The sequence below is a fragment of the Octopus sinensis genome, linkage group LG1 (genome assembly GCF_006345805.1).
Source record: "Octopus sinensis linkage group LG1, ASM634580v1, whole genome shotgun sequence".
NCBI classification, from domain to species: Eukaryota; Metazoa; Mollusca; class Cephalopoda; order Octopoda; family Octopodidae; genus Octopus; species Octopus sinensis.
This window is the reverse complement of record NC_042997.1, coordinates 44024515-44049137: the sequence shown is the minus strand read 5'-3', so window position 1 is coordinate 44049137 and position 24623 is coordinate 44024515. Positions and strand designations below refer to the sequence as shown.

The 24623-nt window shown below is 39.5% G+C and overlaps 1 protein-coding gene across 5 annotated transcripts in view; it reads right to left on the bottom strand.

Annotated features, from left to right (window-relative positions):
• LOC115213053 (transmembrane protein 164) overlaps positions 1-24623 on the bottom strand; it is a 102171-nt gene that overhangs the window by 69343 nt on the left and 8205 nt on the right. For all 5 annotated transcript variants that reach the window (XM_036500640.1, XM_029781963.2, XM_036500646.1 and 2 more), the window contains exon 2: positions 7342-7454. The gene's annotated coding sequence lies outside the window, so the exon portion shown is untranslated. The remainder of the gene's footprint in view (positions 1-7341; positions 7455-24623) is intronic.

The window sequence follows — 24623 nt, the reverse complement described above, 5'->3', positions numbered from 1 at the left end:
GAACCAGGCTGCTGGAGTTCTGCGATGCGAATAGTCTTATGATTTGCAACACTAACTTCAGGAAACCGACAAGCCACCTGGTCACCTACCGATCGGGCCGGCATACTAGCCAAATCGACTACATCCTTGCCAGAAAAAGGGAAAGATGGCTGCTTATAAATGCCAAAACCTTCCCAAGTGAAGAATGCACCCCACAACATAGACTGGTAGTTAGTGACTTTAGGATCAGGACTAAGAGGGCGACTAGAAGACGACCAACATGGAGAAGAAGGGTCTGGAAGCTTAAAGACCCTGCGAATGGACAGAGATTTAGAGATATGTTATTTGAAGCTTTAGACGAGATGGAAGGGAGTATAGCTACGCATGGGGTAGAAGACAACTGGACGCTTCTGAGGGACAACCTGCTGAAAGCCGCTGACCAGATCTGTGGCTGGTGCAAAGTCCCCTTAAGACCCAAAATAACGTGGTGGTGGAACAATATTGTTGACAGGGCTATTAGACAAAAGAAACAGGCTTGGAAGGCCTGGAAGAACGGTGGTAGCAGGGAAGTGTATCAGTCTGCCAGAAGGGAAGCCAGGAGACAGGTCTATCTAGCCAGAGGGGAAGCAGAGAAGGAAAAATTTGCCAATGTCCTGCGTCGTGAGGATGAAAGACTTGAGGTATTTCGTGTTGCAAGACAGTGTGTGAGAGAGAATCGTGACGTGGTAGGAGAGAAATGTGTTCGCAAGGAGGACGGTTCACTTGCACTTAATGAGGGTGCAAAGAGAGAGACTTGGAGACGCCACTATGATAGGTTGCTGAATGAAGAAAATGAATGGGATAAAGAGAGTCTGCCGAATGTCGACCCAACAGAGGGACCAGCAATCCGAGTTAACAGTTCCTTAGTAGATAAGGCAATTAGAAGCATGAAAACAGGGAAAGCCCCAGGCCCATCAGGAATTACTGCAGAGATGCTCAAAATATCTGGTGGTGTCGGCTATAGCTTAGTCACCCGTATAGTTAACCAGGTGATACACGAGGGGGTCATACCCAATGACTGGTGTAGCAGCATAATAGTCAACTGCTACAAAGGTAAAGGCGACGCCCTAGAGACAAATAACTACAGGGGCATCAAGCTGCTGGATCAGGTAATGAAGGTTACGGAGAGGGTTGTAGCCGAACTAATTAGAGAGAGAGTTACCTTAGATGATATGCAGTTTGGGTTCGTGCCAGGGAAAAGTACTACTGATGCTATATTCCTGGTAAGACAGCTGCAGGAGAAATACCTAGCCAAAGATAAGCCCTTGTACCTGGCTTTTGTTGACTTGGAGAAAGCCTTTGACAGGGTCCCCCGGTCCCTTATCTGGTGGTCAATGAGGAAACTAGGGATAGAAGAATGGTTGGTGAGAGCTGTGCAAGCCATGTACAGAGACGCTGCTAGTAAGGTGAGGGTGGGCAACGAGTACAGTGAAGAATTCCGGGTAGAGGTTGGGGTCCACCAAGGTTCAGTCCTCAGTCCCCTCCTATTTATCATAGTCCTCCAGGCAATAACGGAGGAATTCAAGACAGGTTGCCCCTGGGAGCTCCTCTATGCTGATGACCTTGCTCTAATTGCTGAGTCACTATCAGAACTGGAGGAGAAGTTCCAGGTGTGGAAACAAGGATTAGAATCGAAGGGCCTTAGAATCAACCTAGCCAAAACCAAAGTTCTAATAAGTAGGAAGGTAGATCAATCACAAACGCCTTCAGGTAGATGGCCCTGCTCGATCTGTAAAAAAGGTGTAGGTAGAAACTCTATAAGATGCACCAAGTGTAAGCTATGGACACATAAGAGGTGCAGCAATGTCAAAGGAAGGCTAACTAGGAAAATAGTTTTTGTCTGTGGCAAATGCTCAGGAGCAATAAACACTGGAAATATGCAGAGACCAACTTCTGCCACGTTCCAGGGAGACAAACTAGAAGTAGTTGATAGCTTCCGCTACCTAGGAGACCAAGTCAGTAGCGGGGGTGGGTGTGCTGAAAGTGTAACTGCTAGAGTAAGAATAGCCTGGGCAAAGTTTAGAGAGCTCTTACCCCTGCTGGTGACAAAAGGCCTCTCGCTCAGAGTAAAAGGCAGACTGTATGATGCATGTGTACGTACAGCCATGCTACATGGTAGTGAAACATGGGCCGTGACTGCTGAGGATATGCGTAAGCTCGCAAGAAATGAAGCCAGTATGCTCCGATGGATGTGTAATGTCAGTGTTCATAATCGTCAGAGTGTAAGTTCCTTGAGAGAAAAGCTGAACCTAAGAAGCGTCAGTTGTGGCGTGCAAGAGAGACGGCTGCGCTGGTATGGTCATGTGACAAGAAAGGCTGAAGATAGTTGTGTGCAAAAGTGCTACACCCTAGCAGTGGAGGGAACCTGTGGAAGAGGTAGACCCAGGAAAACCTGGGACGAGGTGGTGAAGCACGACCTTCGAACTTTAGGTCTCACTAAGGAAATGTCTAGAGACCGAGACCAATGGAAGTATGCTGTGCATGAGAAGACCCGGCAAGACTAGTCAGGCCATAACCCGTGGCCCCGACCTGGGACGTAGTCAGTCCTGTGCATACCTTCCTTCTTGTGACACTTATGAAGACCTGTTGAGGCAAGTGAAGATCAAAACAAATCAAAATAGATGAACATCAGTGGAATTGTATTCTTTGTGGTACCAGTGCCGGTGGCACACAAGAAAACCACCCAAACGTGGCCGTAACCAGTACCGCATCGACTGGCCTCCGTGCTGTGGGCACAACAAACACCATCCGATCGTGGCCGTTCGCCAGCCTCATCTGGCACCTGTGCCGGTGGCACATAAAGACACCATCCGAAGACCCGGCGACGTAGTCAGTCCACCTGTGCATACCTTCCCTCTTATGACACTTGTGAAGACCTGTTGAGGCAAGTGTGTGACACTTGTGAAGACCTGTTGAGGCAAGTGAAAATCAAACCAAATCAAAATAGATGAATATCAATGGAATTTGTATCTTTGTGGTTCCAGTACCGGTGGCACACAAGAAAACCATCCGAAGTGGCCGTAGCTGGTACCGCATCGACTGGCCTCCGTGCTGTGGGCACAACAAACACCATCTGATCGTGGCCGTTCGCCAGCCTCACCTGGCATCTGTGTCGGTGGCACATAAAAACACCATCCAAAGACCCGGCGACGTAGTCAGTCCACCTGTGCATACCTTCCCTCTTATGACACTTGTGAAGACCTGTTGAGGCAGAGGCAAGTGTGTGACACTTTGTGAAGACCTGTTGAGGCAGAGGCAAGTGTGTGACACTTGTGGAGACCTGTTGAGGCAAGTGTGTGACACGCGTGACACTTGTGAAGGCCTGTTGAGGCAAGTGAAAATCAAACCAAATCAAAATAGATGAACATCAATGGAATTTGTATCTTTGTGGTTCCAGTACCGGTGGCACACAAGAAAACCATCCGATCGTGGCCGTTCGCCAGCCACATCTGGCACCTGTGTCGGTGGCACATAAAGACACCATCCGAAGACCCGGCGACGTAGACAGTCCACCTGTGCATACCTTCCTTCTTGTGACACTTGTGAAGACCTGTTGAGGCAAGTGAAAATCAAATCAAATCAAAACAAATCAAAATAGATGAGCATAAATGGAATTTGTATCTTTGTGGTACCAGTGCCGGTGGCACACAAGAAAATCATCCGAACGTGGCCGTAGCCAGTACCGCATAGACTGGCCTCCGTGCTTTGGGGACGTAACAAACACCATCCGATCGTGGCCGTCCGCCAGCCTCATCTGGCACCTGTGTCGGTGGCACATAAAAACACCATCCGAGCGTGGCCGTCTACCAGCCTCGTCTGGCACCTGCCAGCCTCATCTGGCACCTGTGTCGGTGGCACATAAAAACACCATCCGAGCGTGGCCGTCTGCCAGCCTCGTCTGGCACCTGTGTCGGTGGCACATAAAAACACCATCCGAGCGTGGCCGTTCGCCAGCCTCGTCTGGCACCTGTGTCGGTGGCACATAAAATCACCCACTACACTCTCGGAGTGGTTGGCGTTAGGAAGGGCATCCAGCTGTAGAAACACTGCCAGATCTGACTGGCCTGGTGCAGCCTTCGGGCTCCCCAGACCCCAGTTGAACCGTCCAACCCATGCTAGCATGGAAAACGGACGCTAAATGATGATGATGATGATGATGATGATGATTTTGGTAGAAAAAATGTGAAAGTACATTAGGAAGTACAATAGTTTAGAGGGTGTGTGTGTGTGTGTATAAGGTGCAGGACTTCTGTTATCATAATCATAGATTGTAACTTTTATTTTAATTATTTTGGTAGAAAAAATGTGAAAGTACATTAGGAAGTACAATAGTTTGGAGGGTGTGTGTGTGTGTGTGTAAGGTGCAGGACTTCTGTTATCATAATCATAGATTGTAACTTTTATTTTAATTATTTTGATAGAAAAAATGTGAAAGTACATTAGGAAGTACAATAGTTTAGAGGGTGTGTGTGTGTGTGTGTGTAAGGTGCAGGACTTCTGTTATCATAATCATAGATTGTAACTTTTATTTTAATTATTTTGGTAGAAAAAATGTGAAAGTACATTAGGAAGTACAATAGTTTGGAGGGTGTGTGTGTGTGTGTGTAAGGTGCAGGACTTCTGTTATCATAATCATAGATTGTAACTTTTATTTTAATTATTTTGATAGAAAAAATGTGAAAGTACATTAGGAAGTACAATAGTTTAGAGGGTTGTGTGTGTGTGTGTAAGGTGCAGGACTTCTGTTATCATAATCATAGATTGTAACTTTTATTTTAATTATTTTGGTAGAAAAAATGTGAAAGTACATTAGGAAGTACAATAGTTTAGAGGGTGTGTGTGTGTGTGTGTAAGGTGCAAGACTTCTGTTATCATAATCATAGATTGTAACTTTTATTTTAATTATTTTGGTAGAAAAAATGTGAAAGTACATTAGGAAGTACAATAGTTTGGAGGGTGTGTGTGTGTGTGTGTAAGGTGCAGGACTTCTGTTATCATAATCATAGATTGTAACTTTTATTTTAATTATTTTGATAGAAAAAATGTGAAAGTACATTAGGAAGTACAATAGTTTAGAGGGTGTGTGTGTGTGTGTGTAAGGTGCAGGACTTCTGTTATCATAATCATAGATTGTAACTTTTATTTTAATTATTTTGGTAGAAAAAATGTGAAAGTACATTAGGAAGTACAATAGTTTAGAGGGTGTGTGTGTGTGTGTGTAAGGTGCAAGACTTCTGTTATCATAATCATAGATTGTAACTTTTATTTTAATTATTTTGGTAGAAAAAATGTGAAAGTACATTAGGAAGTACAATAGTTTGGAGGGTGTGTGTGTGTGTGTAAGTGTGCAGGACTTCTGTTATCATAATCATAGATTGTAACTTTTATTTTAATTATTTTGGTAGAAAAAATGTGAAAGTACATTAGGAAGTACAATAGTTTAGAGGGTGTGTGTGTGTGTGTGTGTAAGGTGCAGGACTTCTGTTATCATAATCATAGATTGTAACTTTTATTTTAATTATTTTGATAGAAAAAATGTGAAAGTACATTAGGAAGTACAATAGTTTGGAGGGTGTGTGTGTGTGTGTGTAAGGTGCAAGACTTCTGTTATCATAATCATAGATTGTAACTTTTATTTTAATTATTTTGGTAGAAAAAATGTGAAAGTACATTAGGAAGTACAATAGTTTGGAGGGTGTGTGTGTGTGTGTGTAAGGTGCAAGACTTCTGTTATCATAATCATAGATTGTAACTTTTATTTTAATTATTTTGGTAGAAAAAATGTGAAAGTACATTAGGAAGTACAATAGTTTGGAGGGTGTGTGTGTGTGTGTAAGGTGCAGGACTTCTGTTATCATAATCATAGATTGTAACTTTTATTTTAATTATTTTGGTAGAAAAAATGTGAAAGTACATTAGGAAGTACAATAGTTTGGAGGGTGTGTGTGTGTGTGTAAGGTGCAAGACTTCTGTTATCATAATCATAGATTGTAACTTTTATCTTAATTATTTTGATAGAAAAAATGTGAAAGTACATTAGGAAGTACAATAGTTTGGAGGGTGTGTGTGTGTGTGTGTAAGGTGCAAGACTTCTGTTATCATAATCATAGATTGTAACTTTTATTTTAATTATTTTGATAGAAAAAATGTGAAAGTACATTAGGAAGTACAATAGTTTAGAGGGTGTGTGTGTGTGTGTGTGTAAGGTGCAGGACTTCTGTTATCATAATCATAGATTGTAACTTTTATTTTAATTATTTTGATAGAAAAAATGTGAAAGTACATTAGGAAGTACAATAGTTTAGAGGGTGTGTGTGTGTGTGTGTGTAAGGTGCAGGACTTCTGTTATCATAATCATAGATTGTAACTTTTATTTTAATTATTTTGGTAGAAAAAATGTGAAAGTACATTAGGAAGTACAATAGTTTAGAGGGTGTGTGTGTGTGTGTGTGTGTAAGGTGCAGGACTTCTGTTATCATAATCATAGATTGTAACTTTTATTTTAATTATTTTGATAGAAAAAATGTGAAAGTACATTAGGAAGTACAATAGTTTAGAGGGTGTGTGTGTGTGTGTGTGTAAGGTGCAGGACTTCTGTTATCATAATCATAGATTGTAACTTTTATTTTAATTATTTTGGTAGAAAAATGTGAAAGTACATTAGGAAGTACAATAGTTTAGAGGGTGTGTGTGTGTGTAAGGTGCAGGACTTCTGTTATCATAATCATAGATTGTAACTTTTGTAGTGTGACCTTTGGTGAAGCACATAACTCAGCATGCTTCCTACTTCAATGACTCACAGTTGAACGGTAAACATCCATCAGTAAAAATAACAGCTCCAACAATATGCAAACATCATATTTACACACACACACACACACACACAAAAGAGAAACAAATTTACAACCAGAGCTTGTTATGTTAGAATCTTTTATCTTTTACTTGTTACACACAGTGAACTATGGCCATGCAGAAGCAATGCTTTGAAAAGTTTGGTTGATAAAAAATAAAAAACTGACTTCAGTACTTTTTATTTTAAGCCTGGGACTTTAGTAGTTTGTTTTGTCAAATGTTTAAGTTACTGGGACATAAACAAAACAACACTGGTTGTTAAGTGGTGGTGAGAGAGAAACACATACACAAGGACACACATATATATAATGGACATTTAAAAAATGATATAATTGTAGAAATGATATCTGTTTCAGTGATTACTGTCAGTATGAAGTTATCAGTCATATACACATCTATATCACTACAGACTTAACTCCTTTAACATCATCAGGAGCCTGGTGAACATAGTACAACATGAAGACAACTTACCAGAAAAATTATGCAATTCATAGGCTCAGAGTGAGTAGCAGACTGGAAATGAAAGCAAGGAACTGTCCTGCTTGAGAACTGGGTTGTTATACCATTTGACAGGAAGTTTGAATCTAAGTGAAAGAGAGGAAACAAACAAACAATTGTAACAAAGAAATGTAATACAAAATTACAAATTGATATCTAATATAAGAACAAGACTATACATTTAGAGGGACAGGTACCATCAATTACTCCAGTACATAACTGGTACTTTTTTTTATTAACATCTGGAAAGATGAAACATAAACTTGACTTTGGTGAAATTTGAAATTAGAACTTAAAGGGTTTAATTAAATATTGCAGCCATTTTGTCAAGCATTCCTACCATTTCAGCCAAATCACTGTCTTTGCAGGGCTATTGAAAAAAATGTTTTTGTTTTTTTTTTTTAAATAATAATAATAATAATAATAATAATGACATCAAAACAAAACCAAGGGGGGAAATATTTAAGCATTTACATAACCTACTAGAAATAGTAGCTTAATCTATCTCAAATCAAAAGTTACCACCTTAAGTAAAAAAGAACAAATTGGACAATATAACTATGAGATATATATATATAAACAGATGGTCATGGTTGGCATGTCTTTAATCTTAGGCCTACTCAGTCTTTGCTGACCTAAAGCTGAACAACATCAGTAATGAAAGCTCTATATTCATACAGTGTACCAAGGATAGATGAGCTGAATAAAGTCCAGACATAGGAGTTTCATCACCACAACTTGCTTCTCAAACACAATAAAATATTTCTGAAGGAGACTGTAGCTCAAGTTTAAACCAAACATTAACACATTATTAGGAAATTAACAAATCAGAAAAGTTAATTACATTGGGAAAACTATATTTTCTCTCTCAGTATGTAATGAATTCAAGAAGTAACTAACAGCTACAAATTGTAATAAATATATCAACCAACAGCTGATGCCTTTAAAAAGATAATTGTTTGTCAAGTAAATTAGTTTTTATCTCACTCTACCAGATACACTAAGCTTTGACACACACACAAGTGCAACACTCTACAGTTCTGGGCATTTGCAAATGTTCGTATTTCTACTATATAATAGGGATTCTTTTCATCTCTGAGATGATCATTCCACCTTACTCCTTTTTCTTTCCTCTTCTTTTCTCTAATAAGCTTAGTTAAGTTACTCTCTCGAGTCATGTCAACTCAAAGGGGCCAGTTTCCCATTTTCATGGCATATACATTCCCCACCCAGACAGGACACCAATCCATTGCAGGAATATCCAGTTTTGTCAGTGGGCTGAAGCAATGTGAAATGAAGTGTCTTGCTCAAGAATACAATGTGTCATCCAGTGCAGGAATCGAAACCGCAATCTTACAATCATTAATCCTGACACTCTAACCACTAAGCCACAAGCCTTCACTTCTTTTCTCTAATGGCTGACTAAAAAAATTGCAAACATCTCTGAAACATGTACCTATCTACATACTCTTTTTTTTTATTTTCACTTGTTTCAGTCATTTGACTGTAGCCATGCTGGAGCACCACTTTTAGTCAAGCAAATTGACCCCAGGACTTATTCTTTGCAAGCCTAGTACTTATTCTATCAGTCTCTTTGTCTCTTTTGCCAAACCACTAAGTTATGGGGATGTAAACACACCAGCATCGATTGTCAAGCGATGCTGTGGGGGGACAAACACAGACACACACACACACACACATATATATATATATATATATATACGACAGGCTTCTTTCAGTTTCTGTCTACCAAATCCACTCACAAGGCTTTGGTCGGCCTGAGGCTATAGTAAAAGACATTTGCCCAAGGTTCCACGCAGTGGGACTGAACCTGGAACTATGTGGTTGGTAAGCAAGCTACTTACCACACAGCCATTCCTACGCCTATAATGAGAACAAATAATTTGTAACAATGTAGGTTTAGCTCAATCAAGTCTCATCTGGGGATAAATAATTTTTTTATGACCTAGAACTAGACAACAATTTATTTTTTTTATGTAAAAAAAAAAAAACAAGACATTAAAATCATTGTCTATTTCAGCAAACACTGATACATTTCAATTTATTTAATACTAGGCTGCAAAAGTTTTTCTAAAGTTTATCTAAAGTTAAATTTTGGGCACAAATTTTGGAGTAGGAGATAAGTCAGTGACACTGACCCCAGGGCTCAACCAGTACTTATTTTTCAAACCCGAAAGAATGAAAGGCAAAGTTGACCTTGGGGGAATTTGAACTCAGAACGTAACGACAGATGAAATGCCACTAAGAATTCTGTCCAGTGTGCTAATGATTCTGCCAGCTCACAGCCTTAATGTTAAGTTAAATATTGATATAAGATCAAGAAAACCCCAGGAAGATGATAGTTGAAGTTGACCTTGGCAGAATTTGACCTCAGAATGTAAGATGTAGCTGAATGCCTTAAAGCATTATGTCTACAGCTCTAATGATCCTAAAAATCTACTGCCACATATCTACATATCCAAATAATTTATGTTTGCCAATGAAAAGGTTTCTACACAGTTGCTGCACCTGCCAGAACTAACAGCCAAGTCTTCCTTAGATTTGAAAATTTTTATAGTTCTAGATACATTGCGACTGAATAAAAGATGAAGTGGTTGTGGTTGGTTTGCCTTCTCACCCATTTGTTTACTCTGCTCAATCAATAATAACCTGGGGCTAACAACAAAAACTCATGTCTGAACACAGTCATTGGGTCTGCTGGAAATAGCAGCTCACTCTAGAATATTAAATATGAATAGGGCATATTGAATAATACAATCCTTGACACAGTCCTAAAAACAAACAAAAATAAAACAAGTAGGTCATGGCTGGAATATAAATCAGTTCTTTTATGGAAGGAAGACCCATGATCAAAGGCAAATCTACTTTAAGTATGTTTACTTATGTTATTTTAAGCATCTTTAAAGATATTGGTTTCAAATTTTGGCACAAGGCCACCAAATTCAAGGGAGGCAGTAAGCCAATTAATAACACTAATCCAGGGCTCAACAGGTATTCATTTTATCGATTTTGATGGGATGAAATGCAAAGTTAACCTAGCAGAGACTGATTTCAGAATGTAAAGACGGACAAAATGCCACTAAGCAGTGTGCTGACGATTCTGCCAGCTCGTCACCATAGAGTCTATAAATATATTAAACATAAGTGTAATACACATAAGTATATTTATATATTACATATGTGGCAATATCATATTAAGTTATAATCAAGTTCATGTAGATATGTATTGGAGACACGGAGGTACAAGTCGTCCAGATCATATAACTGTAAATAAATATTACTAAGAGAAAGAATTTGTTGCGAAAGCTGTGACAGAGTGAAATTGATAACCATTTCACTAGATTTTCAATGTTTACTTCAACTCCATTTTTTAGTGTAACTTGGAGAATGAAGGACTCCGACACTAACACGCTACCTTGTCACAAACATGAAAAAACGTTCAGTGGTGACTCCACAACCTTGAGGAGTTTTGCCAAACACCAAATACATGTCTCTATGTCTTTAGGATTTAAATATTAATCTAAAACTCCAAATTACATTTACATATTAAGCTGCAATTAAAGAGCGATTCCTATATTGAATTCTTTTCATTCCCTTTATTCAATAGGCTCAATACAACCTTGCCTTTGACTCTTAATTTACTGCCTCCTGTGAATCCCTTTCTCTAAACCCTACTTCTTCACACACATCCACAGTCCAAATTAAGTATTGACCATTACCCAACTTCAAAACCATTATCTTTCTTGATTCTTACACTTCTCATTTGAACCAATCTGTGATCCTCCTGCCTAGAACTGAATGTTACTTTGTTGAAGGCTTCACTTCACAAACCTCAGTCAATAAGATTATTTTATATGCATGCACAGACAAACATATATATATACGTTTTACACACATTCGACATTGTGTGTGTGTGTGTGTGTACAGAAAGAAAGCAAAAAGGCTGTACAGAAATGAAAGTAATGAAAATAGTCAGTGATGTTTGATGGATCATATATTCACCACCATTACATCCCCCATTCCAGGCAAGGTTAGTTAGCACTTGTGGTGGTGGTGGAGTTATACAGCCATAAAACCCACAGCTCCAATTACACATTTTCTTGTACACAGAAATGTTGCCACCACTTCCAGGTTGTTGGAGCTGCTTTGTATTACTACAGTAGCGAACGTACGTATGTGTGTGTGTGTGTGTGTGTGTGTGTGTGTGCGAGAGAGAAACTGTAAGTGTGTTTGTTTGTGTACATACATTTGGAGCAGTGCCAAATGAGAGAGAAACAGAAAATAAATTTTTCCCTACACATTTGTAATCGCACAGTTTCATCAGTGGGACATTCCATTCATTAGCTGTCAGTTTGAAATCACAAATTAATTATATTCTCCCCCCTCTCCAGCAAATGTGAGCAGCAGCACAGCCAGCAGGGTGACACTCCCAAGAACTAAGCAAAGGCAATGCTTCCAAGGAATATCTGTTACTGAAACGGCTCAGCAAAGGATTTAACCTTTCAGATACCAACGCACCCAAGGCCACACCTTGCTTTATGGTATACATTCCTTGTTTTAAAATGCTCCAAATTTAAATTTTACATCAAAATTTCATGTTTGTTTTACTTCTAAACATCAGCTTGATAGTGACAAAATTATTTTACTTAGATTATCATCATCATCATTGTTTAACGTCCATTTTCCATGTTGGCATAGGTTGGACGGTTTGACTGGGGACTGGCAAGCCAGGAAGCTGCACCAGGCTCCAATCTAATCTGGCAATGTTTCTACAGCTGGATGCCCTTCCTAATGCCAACAACTCCGAAAGTGTAGTGGCTGCTTTTTACGTGCCACCAGCACGGGAGCTAGTCAGGCAGCACTGACATTGGCCACGTTCGGATGGTGCTTTTTATGCACCATCCGAACGTGGCACAGGAGCCAGTCGGGGCTGTTCATGCTACATCCTACAGCTTTCACAGAGAATTGAGCAAGTCATAATGTTAGCATTTTGACACCTGGATTCAATCACCATGATACAGGTAACTCTTTTCCAATAATCACAGGGCTTCCAGTTCTCCATGTCAGCTAATTTTTTCTCAGCTACAACTTTCATCTTTACGCTCTCCAATGCAAATCAGTGATCACCAATTAATCAAGCAATTCCTGAAAAAAGTAGACAAAATTCATCAAATTTAGGCTCAACAACTGCACATTATATATATATATATATATATCATCATCATCATCATTTAGCGTCCGCTTTCCATGCTAGCATGGGTTGGACGGTTCAACTGGGGTCTGAGAAGCCAGAAGGCTGCACCAGGCCCAGTCTGATCTGGCAGTGTTTCTACGGCTGGATGCCCTTCCTAACGCCAACCACTCCGTGAGTATAGTGGGTGCTTTTTACGTGCCACCGGCACGGGGGCCAGGCAAGGCTGGCAAACGGCCACGGACAGATGGTGCTTTTTACGTGCCACAGGCACGGGGGCCAGGCAAGGCTGGCAACGGCCACGATCGGATATATATATAATGCTTGCAACTCAATTTCAAGAATTGCTTTTGCTTGATTATTCTGTTAAACGTGAGTAGCATTGATGCAGCTTTTTGTTCATACAAAAAAACCTACACTTTTGCACAGGTGTGGCAATGATGGGTGCCTCTTGCAGCAGGTGTTCAGAAGGCTTACTACCCACACTGTCCTATACCTTCATTTCACCACGGAATTTTTCATTGTGTTTTGCCTTTTTTTCAGCCACAGCCAACCAGAGTATGGATCACATAACAGAGATGTTTAAAATCAAGTGATGCCTGGGCCTAAAGCATTTTAAAGGAATCTGCCTTGCACGGGGCCAATTCCACTCACTTAACAACATATGCATTTACCCAAAAAAGAAGTCTACATTTTTGAATGCAAACAAAGTTAAAGGTGTTACATTAGAGAGCTGTCAAAAAAAAAAAAAAAAAAAAAAACAGTAGGAGCAGGAGTGGCTGTGTGGTAAGTAGCTTGCTAACCAACCATATGGTTCCGGGTTGAGTCCCACTGCGTGGCACCTTGGACAAGTGTCTTCTACTATAGCCTCGGGCCGACCAAAGCCTTGTGAGTGGATTTGGTAGACGGAAACTGAAAGAAGCCCATCGTATATATGTATATATATATATGTATGTGTGTGTGTGTTTGTGTGTCTGTGTTTGAACCCCCCAACATCGATTCACAACCCATGTAGGTGTGTTTACGTCCCCGTAACTTAGCGGTTCGGCAAAAGAGACCAATAGAATAAGTACTAGGCTTACAAAAAATTTGTCCTGGGGTCAATTTGCTCGACTAAAGGCATTGCTCCAGCATGGCCGCAGTCAAATGACTGAAACTAGTAAAAGAGTAAAAAAAGTATGTATGCGATTTGTATGTTGTATGCATTTATGTTTGCGGCAAACAGCCAGGTGTGAAACAATGCTTGAGCAGATATCCTGACACAAAATGTCAAACAGGTAGATAAATTAACTGTTTATTGAATTCCATTAAGTCCTAGTCACAGGTAAGAAAGATCAGTAGAAATTATGTACATATTTATAAGCTAATAAAAAAAACTTTCATTGTGAAATGTAAAGGTTTTGTATTGATAATAAATACGTCTCATGCTGTCCTATCACTGAATGGCATTTAAGCTGCTTAATTCTGACTATAATGATTCTTGTGTTTTCGCAATCACAACTGTGTGTGTCTGTATGGCTTCTTCATTTTCTGGAACATTTGTTTTAAATGTTGCATGTGTGTTTGAACATAACTTAATATCTGATTTTATGTAACAGACATGGAACATGCTGTGTTTGTGTGTGTGTGAGTGAGTGAGTGCATGTGGTGGAGGTGAATGAAAGTTTAGGACGCTGATCTCAATAAATGTACTTTACATCCCCCGGCAATATGTGTCATAGTAAAATTTTTGCTCCATTTCAATTTCCCAGTGTATATGTATTCCTAAAGGTCAGGTCAATGATACTACTTGATGCCAGTGAGAGCGGGGAAGGAGAAATAGAACAAACTTGAACTCATCAAAAAATATGATATTCAAAATTGATGAACAAAGACAGAATACAGATACAAAACCTCTCACTGTTATATTCCTTCCCACACCCTGCAAAGTAACAGGTTAATACTACTAAGCATTATAAAACTTCATCTTTCATCAATGAAATATCAATAAAATATAATACAAATCCAGAGCTGGACTCAATATAATCGAATAACAGCCACACATTACAAATATTCGCAAGATAGGCGCAGGAGTGGCTGTGTGGTAAGTAGCTTGCTAACCAACCACATGGTTCTGGGTTCAGTCCCACTGCGTGGCATCTTGGGAAAGTGTCTTCTGCCATAGCCCCGGGCCGACCAATGCCTTGTGAGTGGATTTGGTAGATGGAAACTGAAAGAAGCCTGTCGTATATATGTATATATATGTATGTATGTGTGTGTGTGTGTGTTTGTGTGTCTGTGTTTGTCCCCCTAGCATTGCTTGACAACCGATGCTGGTGTGTGTACGTCCCCGTCACTTAGCGGTTCAGCAAAAGAGACCGATAAAATAAGTACTGGGCTTACAAAGAATAAGTCTCGGGGTCGATTTGCTCGACTAAAGGCGGTGCTCCAGCATGGCCGCAGTCAAATGACTGAAACAAGTAAAAGAATAAAAGAGAGAGAAAGAGTAAGCATCCAAGCATTGTACTTATCTTAGAAGCAATTGAATGGTGGCTCTGCGGTTAAGGCACTTGACTACCAGCCATGATGAGTTATTCTAATTTCTATTGAAATCTATGTAAAAGAGTATACATTTCCAATTTTGACAAAATGGTACCAGCAAAAGTCCAAGGAAATTAATTCATGTATATATGTAAAATGGGGTTAAAAAATACAGAGAACATAAGTTAGAGCTCTGAAGAATGCGAAGGTGTATATTACGTGCAGGCATCACTGCGTGGAAAGAAGCTTCCTTCCAGAACATATGCTTCAGGGTTCAGTCCCATTGCATGACACCTTGGCTAAGTGTTTTCTACTATAACCACGGGTTGATCAAAGCCGTGAGAGTGGATTTCGTAGACAGCAACTGAAACAAGCCCTTGATATATATACATATATATATATCAACAGATCAGCTACTGGGAAAAGTTGAAACAGCTAAGACTCTACTCCCTGGAGAGAAGATGGGAGAGGTATGCAGTAATATATAATTGGAAGATCTTGTGCCAAATTTTGGCATTGAAAGCTACACCAATGCCAGAATGGGACGACACAGCATGGTGCCAAAGATCCCAGCAATGCAATCGTGCTTCAGGACCAGCTACTGCAACAGCCTGGGTTTCAGGGGCCCACAGCTTTTTAATAATCTCCCAAAGAGCTTGAAAAACCTGAACAAAGTAGATGTAGGTGTATTTAAATCAAAGCTGGACCTCTTCCTGTTGAGAGTCCCATATGAACCTACCTCATGGCAAGAGGTGCAAATGAGGGTAGCTACATCAAACTCCATTCTTCACCAAGTGCTACATATTAGAGGGGGCTTTCAGTAATAACAGTGTAGAAAACGGCAGTGCATCAGCATGGCCACAGCTCTGAGCTGAAACTAGAGAGAAAAAAAATATTAAAAAGCTGTGGGCCCCTGAAACCCAGGCTGTTGCAGTAACTGGTCCTGAAGCATGATGGCGTTGCTGGGATGTTTGGCACTATGCAGTGTCGTCCCATTCTGGCATTGGTGTAGCTTTCAATGCCAAAATTTGGCACAATTCCTTCCAGGATCTTCCAGATATATATTACTTCATACCTCTCCCATCTTCTCTCCAGGGAGTAGAGTCTTAGCTATTTCAACCTTTCCCAGTAGCTGAGCTATTGCAAAGAGAAGATCTTCTTTGTGAATCTTCTCTGGATTGCTTCAAGGTCCGCTGTTAATTTTACACTGGTGGGTGACCATAGCTGTGAGTAGTAATCCAAGCAGCTGAGGACAAATGTCTGCTAGAGGACCATCATGGTTTCCTTATCTCTGGTTCTGAATGTTCTCAGGATCCATCCAGCAAGTCGTCTGCACTTTGTCACCATCCTGGTAATGTGCACTTGGAAAGAGGTATCATCACTCATGTCGATACCCAGGTCCCTCACCAATTTAGGTTCTGGGATTGAAATTCCCTGTGGACCAGTGTACCCTGTAAGTTTCATATTCAGTTTTGAATGCTGGTAGCGCAGGGCCTGGAATTTTTCAGCATTAAACTGCATAGTATTACCCTCAGCCCTACCATTTGGTGTAGCTACTTAATTCTACTTCACGAATGCTTTTTAGGAATTGACATTTCTGCATCTCCTGCCACGAAGTTGGCTCATCTGGGACACCCGAGAGTAAGAGGTCCAGCTTTATTTAGAAGACACCTACATCCACCCCATGCAGGTCTGTCAGTTTCTTTGGGAGGACATTGAGGAGCTGTGGTCCTCTGAAGCCCAGGCTCTTGCAGTATTTTGTCCTATAATTTGATGGCAAATTTGGAGTCCTTGCCACTATGCAGTGGTGCCCAGTTCTCATATTTGTGTAACTCTCGATGCCAAAGTTTGGGAGAAGATATATATATATATATATACTCACATATATACACACATATATATATATATATGTATGCACATATATATACACATATATACACACACATATATATATATATGTATACACATATATACATACATATATATATAACACATATATACATACATATATATATACATATATATATATACATATACACATATATATACATATATATATACATATACACATATATATACATATACACACATAAATATACATATATGTGTGTGTGTGTATATATATGTATGTATTTATATATATATATATCTATGTGTCTGTCTATGTCTGTGTTTGTCCCCCACCCACCCCTTGACCACTAGTGTCAGCATCCTTCTAACTTAGTGATTTGGCAAAGGAAACTGATAGAATAAGTAGTAGGCTTTAATAAAATGTCCTGGGGTTGATTTATTTGACTAGAATCTTTCAAAGTGGTACCCCAGCATGGCCACAGTCAAATGACTGAAGCAAATGAAAGATAAAAGATTTGTATCATCACCTGAGTTAGCTGTTATGTAGCTCCCAATCACCTCCCATTGAATTCATATTATACAGCATGAGGTAAATCAGCTGAACATCTAGCCATGACTAGCCATGACTCACACATCTAAAGCATTACTTGACTAGCCACAATTTGCAACTATTTTCTTGTTCCACCTTTCACTACTGTCTTAAAAATGGAGACTTTAGTCTTGCATAAAACATGACAGGAAAGAAGATCGAACAGTCATGGCTTGAATGTTGTACAAACAATAAAAGCTTGGGGTCAGAGAAACCAGTAGCAATTCATCATCATCATCATCATCATCATCATCATTGTTTTAATGCCTACTTTTTCATGCTTGCATGAATTAGAGAGAATTTGTCAAGGGGGATTTCATGATGATGATATCATCATCATTTCACTTTTCCATGCTGGCATGGGTTGGACGGTTTGACAGGAGCTAGTTAGACAGAGGACTGTCCCAAGCTTAACTCTCTGCTTTGGCATGGTTTCTATGACTAGATACCCTTCCTAACACCAACCACTTTACAGAGTATACTGGGTGCTTTGTACCTGGTACACCAGGAAAATCAGCAAGTAACCTGCAAGACAAGACCACTCACCTGAGGGGAGAGTAGTATTGAGATTGAGGGGGGTGGCTTTGTGCCAAGTGGTATGAGGTTAGAGTATAAGACAGGGATGGAAACAGGGGTCTTGCAGTAGGAGAGATACATGGTTGCTTCAGTCGGAGAGAGGAGAAGAGAGAGATGGTGAAGATGCATTGAGACATGTCCTCAAGTTAGATGGAGGGGTAGGTAAGTGGTACAGAGAATCAGTTGGGGGTGGGACGGAAAGATTGCAAGAGTGCCAAAGGAGAGTTGGTGATGAGGGAAGGGTATGCAGGGAGTTGCTGACACAAGAGAGGAATGTTAGGAAGATGAGGCAATAGGAGTGGCTGTGGGGTAAGTAGCTTGCTTACCAACCACATGGTTCCGGGTTCAGTCCCACTGCATGGCATCTTGGGCAAGTGTCTTCTGCTATAGCCTCGGGCCGACCAATGCCTTGTGAGTGGATTTGGTAGACGGAAACTGAAAGAAGCCTGTCGTATATATGTATATATATATATATATATATGTATGTGTGTGTGTTTGTTCCCCTAGCATTGCTTGACAACCGATGCTGGTGTGTTTACGTCCCCGTCACTTAGCGGTTCGGCAAAAAGAGACCGATAGAATAAGTACTGGGCTTACAAAAAGAATAAGTCCCAGGGTCGAGTTGCTCGACTAAAGGCGGTGCTCCAGCATGGCCGCAGTCAAATGACTGAAACAAGTAAAAGAGTAAAAGAGAGTAATAGGAAGAGGGGCGTGTGTATATATGCATCATTATCATTGTTTAATATCTATGTTCCAAACTGGCATGAGTTGGATAGTTTGACAGGATCCGATGTGTCCAATGGCTGTATCAGGCTCCAATATTTGCTTCCACATGGTTTCTACAGCTTGATGCCCTTCCTAATGCCAACCACTTCACCATGTGGTCCAGGTGCTTCCTTCATACCACCTGGACTATTCAGGTCGCCATGCAGTTTGCAAGACTATGAAGCCTGGGGGAGGTGGGGGTGGTCAGCTTTATGCTAGGAGCCAAAAGGGTTATTATGGGAGGTAGGGAGCAGGGCAGTTCTTGTAGATGGATGTGCAAGGCTACTCACATTTAGTAGGAGAAAGAGAAAGTGAAAATAATCAGCAGGAGCTGAAAGAGATAGATAATAGTGATGAGGTGCCCACTGGCCCCACAAGGCAAACTGAGGTGAGTGGTTTGCAAGACTGTATGGGAAGCAGAATGAAGGGATGGAGCAGACTGCTACAATGGTAAGATTGAAGGGTGGATGAACAAGAACTAGGAACTGAGGAAGATGGGGCAAAGTTGCAGAAGATAGTTGTGGGGAGGGGGAGCAGCAAAAGTAGTAAAGATGATAGAGTTGCAATGTCAGATTTCCACAGAATTTCCATCTGCCAAATTCACTCACAAAGTATTGGTCAGCTCAGGGCTAAAGTAAAAGACATTTTCCTATGGTGCTGCACAGTGGGACTGAACCTGAAACAACATGGTTTTAAAGCAAGCTTCTTAACCACAGCCATGCCAGCACTTATAATCACATACAGAATTAAAGAATTGGCATGTTCTTGGGTGTATTACCTCATTTTTCTTTGGGAGGTTATTTCAAAAACAAATTCTTTGTATATTAAGAACAATGTCTGAAAGATTAAAGAAATGGAGTACAGAGTACAAGGTAATAAGTACAAGCCTTATTTCAGCCATTGTAAGTATCTCTCTCTCTCTCAAAGCAAGAAGGTACACTCTCCATTTAGGCCAGTAGAAATAATCATGGTGGTGATAATAATAGCAATGAAAGTAGAAAAGTAATAGAAAAGAGACTAACGGTAATAATAGAAAAGCAAAATCTAGTTATTTGTATGGGAAGCTAGTTCCTAAATGTTTGTTAAATAAAAGGCACCTGTCTAGGTATTTTTCATTGATCACAACTCCACTTAAGACAGGAATTCAGGCTATTATTGTTTTAGCCAATATTGAGCAGAGCCACATTTATGAATTTAGTAGAAGGTGGTATGTACTGGAATACAGTTTCTATTCACAGACTACAAACATAAGTATGCCAGCTACATCTGCCAATCGTACTTTAGCACAGAACAATAATACTTACACAATCCATCTAGGCAAAAATGTAAGAACATCTTCAATTGTTTTCTATTATTTCCATTCTCACTGCTCGCCTGCTGTGTGTTCTACTCTTATTGAATTTCTACTATGTCAGGCTTGTGTATAGATCAAAAAAACTTACTTAGATGTGTTTATATTTGACTTTCAAAAGTCACCCACAATCTTCTATTAGTGAATTAAAACTGTAATATTGATTGATAGATAGACAGCAAGATAACAGGATGTAGATCAGAGAGGTTAATGTAGATATGTGGCCTCACATCCTGCAGATAGCTGTCCACTTTATATATATATTATAAATAAATAAATATATATATATATATATATATATATATATATATATGCACACACACACACACTTATATCATCTTCATAATCATCATTATTATTATTTTTATGTCCACTTCTCTATGCTTGTATGTGTCCTTTCCAAAACAGTGTCTCAACATTTGTTGTGTTTGTTCTCCATCTCTCTTGTGAGTTCAACGTCCTGAGGTCAGCTTCTACTTCTCTCCATATCCTCCTTGGTTTTCCTTGGCCACGGTTTCATTCCACTTTCATATCCTGACACTTCTTTATTCAACTGTTATTTTCAATAAACACTGCATGTCTCTACTGACACAGACTTTCATTCTTGCACACTACAACCGATTCCACTTTCATTTAGTTTATCTCACAGCTCATCTGCATCGCACCACCCATGCACACAAACATTACACACCCAGCAGAACAGAATCACTTTATTTCTCTCCAGCCTCCACACGCCCTTTGCATTCAGTGCTCATCTTTCACTGCCATTCAGCATCACACTTTTTACACAGGCAATATACAATATACCCAACACTCAAAGAGAGAACCCCTTCTTGCTAGGAGAGATAAGGTAAGAGTTCTTTGAATTTTTCAAAGTTAGTCCTTATTCTGGCTACTATCCTTTCAGATCACTCTCTTCTACTTAGTGTGCAATCAAATCTGGATGCAGAGTGATACACAAGATGAGCAACTGAAGGATGAGGGATGTGTGTGTGTGTGTGTGTGTGTGTGTGTGTTAAGCAAAGGCTGCTCCCACTGGCTATGTCCATCTAGTTTTAAACAGTATTAGTTAACCTTGTAAGTAGCAGCAACATTATGAAGTCCAGTGTACTAAGTTACATTCTTGCAGCAGCAAACATCCCATGTGATAAACAAAGAATGGTCAGAGGCAGACAGTGATGGAAGGATTCCAGAGAGGGATTTCTCCTTCAGAAGTAATCAAGCCCTAGGTGTAGGATTGAAGAAACCAAGATAAATTTATTTCTTAATTTTTCAGGTACCAGTTCTGTAGATTCTTTTGATAAAATATATTAAAAACTTTTTTATCAAATAAAGAATTTAACCTGTTATGCCACTTATGCTTTGGAGAAAGGCATGAACATCACATAGTCACACCGTTTGCACAAATGAATTTGGAGTTTAATGAAAATGTGAACCACTGCTACTAACAAGCAGTAAGAACAGAACAGAGACCCAAGACCCCCAAACCTGATTTTGCTTTCCATATGCAGGAATACATGAACTTTGAGAATTCGTTCCAAGACATGCAACTCAAAATGACGTAACATGCAATAGCATTCCAAAGTATTTTTTTAGCTTATATTTTTTTTAACGAATAGTTTGTACGTATTTTCATATGTATTTTATCTGATTTTCTATTTTGGTGTTGGTTTTTAGGTGGTGTTTTGGTTTTTATGCATTTAAAAATGTTTGCTGTGGTCGATGCAAAGTCGGATAAATCAACTGAAGTTGAGATGTATTTTTTTAAAACAAAAAAAACCAACAAAGTTGAAAAAGATGTAACCTGAACTGATGTAAGTTGAGGTATGCACCTTTATTAATAGAATTAATTAATCCGCATTGCTAAATACTCTTTGGAAAGTCATTAACGCCATTATTCCATGCCCCTTCCCCAATAAATCTAAGATTTCATGCTTAAATATGAAACTAAGAGAGAGAGAGAGATTGATAGAAAAGTGGAGTGATATTAATTGCCTGAGAGCAATCAATAAAATTATTACTGTTGATGGACTGGAGCGGTTTCAAACACCAGCATTTCTCACCTACAATATGTGAAATCAATGTTAATACATTTGTCTGACAAGAAAAAGAGGTAAAACTCAATGGGGGAAGTGAGGATACAGTTGATTAAATCAATTCCAATAACGGTTTGATAGAAAGTGGTGGTGATGGTCATATCAGTTGAGCGTCTGACTGAATGCATTAACTATTTAGCTTCATCAATTTCAGCTTTTTTTTTTTGTTCAAATCCCACCAGACTTTTCACTGCTTTTCATCCTTCAGAGGGTCAATAAAATAAGTAGCAGTAGTAATATCCCCGCATCGACTTGATTGACTTAACACATTCTCTCCAACAAGAAAAAGGAAAAAAAAAAAAAAATTCATACTTGTGCACTGTGAAAAATAATCGTTATTTATAACAATACTTTATATTACATAAACATAGTTGATATAATGATTGATGCTATGCATCTTCTGATCTATTGTGGTTGTCAAACAGGACCATGCTGAAAAGCATTCCAGCTATGGGCATCTAAGTTTTTTTGAAAACATAGACAACATCATCCACTGTGCACTTTTATGAATACAGAGTGTAATTCCAGAAAGATTTGCTTCCTATCACCAGGAAGATCCAAACAGACCGTAAAAAGCTGATTTTCAATCTTTTGTTCTTTGCATCTATAAATTGCAGTCATTTAAAAATATTTATTCAGTATGTGTCTATAGACCAGTCATAGACTTTATAGATAGATGTATAATTAATATATACTCTTTACACTTTTACTTGTTTCAGTCATTTGACTGTAGCCATGCTGGAGCACCGCCTTTTAGTCGATCAAATCGACCCCGGGACTTATTCTTTGTAAGCCCAGTACTTATTCTATCGGTCTCTTTTGCCGAACTGCTAAGTTACGAGGACGTAAACACACCAGCATCGGTTGTCAAGCAATGCTAGGGGGACAAACACAGACACACAAACCGACACACACACACACACTTATATATATATATATATATACATATATACGACAGGCTTCTTTCAGTTTCCGTCTACCAAATCCACTCACAAGGCATTGGTCGGCCCGGGGCTATAGTAGAAGACACTTGCCCAAGGTGCCACGCAGTGGGACTGAACCCACAACCATGTGGTTGGTTAGCAAGCTACTTACCACACAGCCACTCCTATATTACATAAAATTACAAATTAAACAATATAATTTATATAGTATCACACAATATATATAATATCTATAAATATATATGCACCCATACATATACATGTGTATGTGTGTGTTCCCTTGGTTTCAACCAGAGCCATGCTGGATGGAGGGGGCGGGGCATTAGCATTAATGCTTATTTTAGACTAATTCTCCAAACCCTATTGCCAAAGTTGGTTCTGGTGAAGTGGTGAGATGCACAAAGCTGCTCTTCTTTGTGTTTCTTGTCATAATTTGAATTTGCCAGGCATCTAAGATTGAAAATTTGTCTGAATATTCAATGAATACACTCTATATTACTTCTTGTAGATAGGTGAGGCTTTTTGGCAAGGTATTGAAAAATTGTGGGCCTTTTCGTGGTATTGTTACTTTGACATTTTCTGGGGACTATAATTGGGAGCAGTAATCCAGGTAACTGATATGTTTCTACACCTGATTATATATGCACTTTAGATGAGTTGTAGTGCACCTGAGCACTGTACACAATGTTTATTATTATTATTATTTATTAGCCGCACAGGGCTGCACACAGACAGGACAAATTACAAGGTAGAGCTTTTCTTTTGGGGGTAAAAAAGGGGGTTTGGTTTTCGATCAAAAGGGATCGTAAAAGGAAAGAAAGAGGACAAAAAAAAAGGGGGGTGGATAAAAATTTTTTTAAAAAAAGGGAAAGGAAAAAAAATTGATCAATAGGGATCATTATTACGGAAATGTCAATGAGGTAACTGATAATGAATGTTCACCATAGGAACAATGCAGCTTCCTTTTACCATGTTCTGAATGGTCTCAGAATCTAGCTAGTCAGTCACCTACACATGGGGGAGAAGATGAGGGGCAGTTTTCATGCCCATCTCTGTCAAGCAGTAAGTTAACGGAATGGAACTATAGACTGGTACATTGTTCTGGAACAGATGTTCTGGCATTCTATGACAAATTCTCTTTTTGAACTCACACAAAAATTCCACATACAACTCTTTGTTGACTGTTTGGCCACAGGGAACCTCATGGATGTAGATAAGACCCCTGTTGTCATAAAAAAGGGGATCACCATGAGCCCCCTAATGGACTTGCTTTGCTTGGCCTCTGGTACCAGCGGAGAGCAGATGCTTGGTTCATATGAGTTCATCTATAAGCAATCTGGACCATTTCATA